This window comes from Rattus norvegicus, chromosome 4, assembly GCF_021556685.1.
Source record: "Rattus norvegicus strain SHRSP/BbbUtx chromosome 4, alternate assembly SHRSP_T2T, whole genome shotgun sequence".
NCBI lineage: Eukaryota > Metazoa > Chordata > Mammalia > Rodentia > Muridae > Rattus > Rattus norvegicus.
In genome coordinates, this window is record NC_141537.1 from 117446478 (window position 1) to 117451791 (window position 5314).

The following is a 5314-nucleotide window of genomic DNA, read 5'->3' on the forward strand; positions in this document are numbered from 1 at the left end:
CCTCTCCTGGCTGAACTGCTGGTGGGACACCCAGAATTGGTGGAGCTCAAATGCTCTCACCTAGGATGCAGAGGAAATTCTTTGACTACAGTGTAAACACAGAAATGCCACTGTCACACAGTGGATGCTAGCTGCTGTAGGAAGGAGTGGGATGCTGGTGTATACTACACACAAACGAACCTTGAAAACACGCTGAGAGAAAGAGGCCAGCCGCCGGTGTGCACACTGTTAGATTCCACTCATATGAGAAAACCCAATTAGGCAAATCCATAGTCACAGGAAGATGATGGCGGTTCAGGGCTGAGAGGGAATGGGAGTTTGTGGGGTGAGTTTCCCTCCAAAGTCTCTTGTAGCCCAGGCTGACCTTAGACTTGCTATGAAGCCAGTGGTGGCTTTGAGTCCCTGATCTTGTCACTTCCATCTCTCAGGAGTTGGGATTGCAGGCTTGCCCAGCTGGTCTCTGTGGTCTGGGAACTAAACCCCAGGCTTTCTGGTTGCTACACACTTTATCAGACAGCACCCTTAACCTATGAAAATGCTTTAATATTTGTGGTGGGGATGGCTGTGTTTATCTGTGATACTCTGAAATCTACAGAACTGTACACTTTAAACAGGTGAGCTGTGTGAAATTGAGTTATATGCCAATGTAAGTGCCACTGTGACACCATAGCCAGCCCTGGGTACCCTTCTGGCTAGAAGCAGGAACATAGCAGCTATGTGAAGTCTTCAGCTCCTTGCTAGAGGGCTGGCACATGGACAGCATGTATTGGCTCACTCTAGAACTATGACAGAATTTGGGCTAGGTTTCCTGCATGAGCTGAAGAATCAGCCTGGATACCCACAAGAGACAGCTTAGACAGGTCAGAGCCATACCAATGGAACCCAGAGTGTGGGGAGTGGGGATCTGGAACCAGTTGACTGATGGTTACCTGCTCTGTGGCCTAGAGCACTTCTGCCAACCTTGGACCCTTGTGGACCAAGGCCAACAAAACTGTGGCTGGAATGATTGGTATCCTTAGCTGGGATCAGTTAGCACTAGTCTGCTTAAGCTCCTGCTCCAGCCTCAACAGTGACCAACAGTTCTGTACCCACTCCCATTGTCCTACAGCACAAAGGTACAGCTCCTTGCAGATCCCCAGATCACAAACACATCATCACCATCTCATGTTGCTTTAAACGTGTCCATGGGGCTGGAGGGGAGGGCTCAGTAAGAACACCTTCTGCTCTTTTAGAGGACCTGGGTTCAATTTCCATCACTTACTGATTTACAATCATCCATAACTCTAGTAATGCCAGCTCTAACAAATCCAACTCTTTCTCCTGACCTCTGCCAGCAGCAAGCTCACACATGGTGCACAGACATAAGTGCATGCAAGGCACTCATTCATAAAATTAATTCTTCTAAAGAAAAGTATATGTCACTATGCATGACAAACACTGAAATGTTTAGCTTTCTTTTAAGATCTCTGTGAACCTGGAGGGGCTAACCCAGGAGGGGGCTAGGCATGAGAACGTGAGGAGCCCGGCACATCTCTGCACCCACAGGGACTTTTCAGAGAACTCAGTCTCCCCTACCTTCCCCCTCCTCATTCAGCATGGTTACTCTGCTCAGAAACCATCAGCTCTCTATGGGAATGGGATAGGCAGGAGAGCAGCTCTCCTGTAGCATGAGTGGGCAGAGGCCTGGCTCCCAGATGGGAGGCTGGAAAAGGAAGTGAGGCGTGGACCCTTTTTGTAAGGTCTGCTTCATCTCTGAGCTCTATAAGCACTTTGCACTGCTCACCCCAAACTCCCTTTAGCGATGGGAGAAGTGGTGACAAACCCAAGTGCTAGATTCTCTGGGGACTCCCAAACCAGGAAAGAGCTTGGCAGTGTGCAAGAGGGTAAGCTCAACACACACTCCTGGAGGTTGAAGTAGAGCCCCCCCCCCCACACACACACATGCAAGAAGGAAGCAGCAAGCAAAAACTAGGCTGAGCTGTCCTTGTGTCCTCCTGTCCTTCTCCTCCACCTTTGGGTTGTAATTTCAGCTGCCCCCTCAGACTCTTCAACACATTTCAGGGGAAAGGCAGATGTAACTCAACAGAATGCCTGCCCAGCATGTAAGAAACTGTGAGTTTCATCGCTAGCCCTGCACAAGCCCTGCATTTAAAAAAGGGGATGACACACACCTATAACTCCAGCATCCTAGAGGTGGAGGCACAAGAATCAAAGGTTGATCATAGCTAAAGAGCTGTGAATTTGAGGCCAGGTTGTGCTGCTACCCAAGACCCTGAAGAGGAAGGGAAGGATTGAGAATGAGGAAGAAGGGATCTGGGAGAGGAGAAGGATGGGGGAATTCTTTAGGGTTGTGGTTAGGTTGGGATGTGAGCAAAGCAGCAGGCAGGCACTGATGACCAGAAGGACATAGTAGGAATAAAACCCAGGCCTCCTGGCTCCCTAACAGATGAGAAAAACCTTCAGCCTCTTAATTCACACCAGGCAGAACTCATAGACTCAACCTGCTGTCGGCTCTGGGAGTAGAAGGGATCCTCGCAGCCAGACCCTGTCGGGTCTTCAGGTGCCTCCCTTCCCAGGGCACCTCAGACATTCAGAAAAAGCCAACACCATCTCCCTCACCCACCATGGACTGTGGCACTCACTGGCCAAATAACAATGCAGTAGCGCTCAGACTTCCTTTGCCAGGACTGAACTAAAGAATGCAGTCTCCCTGAGTGCAAAGATTGATCAGAGACACTAAGAACCAATCAAGTGAGTGCCTACAGGTCACCAGGAGACTCAGAACAATCCACTCTCCCAAACCATCAGCCTCTCCAGGAAGTCCAGCCATCAGCCTCTCCAGGAAGTCCAGCTCACTGTGAACTAAGCCAGAAAAGGCTCCTGGAACAAGACTTGACCTCCGCCATCAGCGAAATGAAGATTTAAAATCACGAAAAGAAACTGGTGGTGGTATATACCTTTAGTCGCGGCACTTAGGAAGCAGAGACAGATCTCTGAGTTTGAAGCCAGCCTGGTCTACAGAGTGAGCTCTAGGACAGTGAGGGCTACACAGAGAAACCCTGATTGGAAAAACCAACCAACTAAAACATTGCAAAAAGAAACAACTCTGCTTTTGTTGGCACAAAAACAGCTTCGTTGGTGTCAGGGGGAGCCGCTTGGGTGGAGGGTATAAGGTCTAGCTGCTGTTAGCTTCTTTTGCTTCTGTTTTGCTACACTGGATGTAAGGCATACTTTTAAAAATTGAGAAAGCCAGAGATGAGATAAATGCAGACGGCCCAGGTAAGGTGGTCAATGTGGGGGGAGGGCACTGGCCCCTGTGGGGGCTGCTGAGAACTCCTACAGGCTAGGAGGGGACTAGCACAAGGCTGGCCACTTTGCCCAGATCTCAGTTATCCAGTTGCCTTAACTATGCCAAGCACTGGTGCTCTCTCAGCTTCTCTCTCTCTCTCTCTCTCCCTCCCTCCCTCCCTCCCTCTCTCTCTCCTCTCCCTCCCTCTCTCTCCCCTCCCTCTCTCTCTCCTCTCCCTCCCTCTCTCTCTCCCCTCCCTCCCTCCTTTACTTCCTCCTTCCCTCCCTCCCTCCTTTCCTCGCCCTTCTTTCTTCCCTGCCTCCCTCCCTTCTTCCCCCCCTCTTCTCCCACACAACCAGCATGATGTGAACTTCAGACACCTACAGTTAGTCCGCACTGCCCCCTCTGCGGGTCCTAATTGCATACCATGGAAGCCATTCCTCCTCTATTGTCTCTGGCTCAAAGCATTCTGGCTGCATTCCCTTCCTTCTCCCACCCTTTCTGTCTTCTTTCTTCCTCCCCTTCTTTCCGAGTAGGGGCAGCAGGCATCCTCTCTGTGCCCTTTTCTTTCCTTTTCTAACACTACAAGAATCAGTGAGAGTGGCATAGTCACTGGTGCACATCTACCAACATCCCCTTTGGCTAAGGACACCCGGGATTGGACAATACCCAAACCATTCATTCACACACAAGGAACACAGCCAAGGCACTGACTGACTCCCCACACCCACACACCAGTTCACTCTCAGAGACAGAGACCCCACAAGCCTACCTCTGGTGGTCTTGGGACCACCAGATCTTGGGACCTCCTGAAGTACCTTGGCTTGGACTCGTACCAAGCATTTGGCTCACCTAGGGGGACCTGATTTATTCCAGATCTGCAAGTGGAAGATAGGAAGAGTCTAAGGGATCAGGATACCAGTCTTTAGAGAAGGAGCCATGGACCCTCGATTACACACACACCTTCCATCTCAATTTTTCCCTCAAAGCGCTTTTGAAGCTGAACCAAATACAATGAGGCTGGTCCCCACCTCCTGAAGCTGTCTAAACAGAAGCTGGACCCTGCAGAACGTGTAGCCAAGAGGACACCTCAAAGCTCCAGGCTCCAGTCCAGGGTGCACCAGGCTCCAGTCCATGGCCCTGTCCTGGGCCGGCACTGAACAAGGGCTTCTCCTACACCGAAAGCGCAAGAAAAAGCCCAGTCTCGTTCTCGAGGTGTCAGTCCGGGGGAGTAACAACCTCAGCTTCGAGAAAGCCCAGCGTTTGCTTCTGGCAGTACAACTTGGTGGTCTGCCGGTCCAGCTAGGCACCTCACCCCGGCTGGGGATGTGCATGGGCCTCCCGAACTTGTCTAGCGAAACTCGTGGGATATCCACGATAGGTGTTATTCTATGTGCCTGAGTGTGAGTGTTGGCTTGGCTGGAGGACGGGCGCCTTGAACCCCAGGCCTACACCCCACTCTTCACCCCCCAGCCCCCACCGCACCAAGTTCTGGAGCCCAGCAAACCTCCTGTTTTCTGCCGAGTCGAGCCGGGGTCGCCTTCCTCGAACTCTGGGTTATCCATCAGGCGGAGCTAGCCTGAAAGCTAGGTGCATTTCTCTGGGGACACAGGGAACAGAGAGAAGAGGGGCGAGAGGGATCAATAGATGGGAGATAATAAAGTTTATGAGAGGTATGGGGCGGTCTTCTGTACGACGGGGCCGTCCTGTCCTCCTCCTATTGCCAGGCTCTAAACACCGCCCCACGCGAGGAGGCGCGAAGACACTCTCCCTCCCCCTTCTCCACATTTCCCCCTCCCTATTATCCCTCCTCCTTCTCCTCTTTCCCTCTCCTCGTCCCTCTTCCCCTCACCCCCTCCTCTTTTCCTCTCCCTGAACATTCTCCCAATGCGCTGCGCCTATGGAATCCACCCAGAGTCCTGGAACCCCAGCTCGCACCCAATCGCAGACGGGGGCGGGGCCTGTAGAAGGGGCGGGGCCAATGGAGGAAGGGATGGGGAGGGGCAGGGAAGGACCTGCTACCCC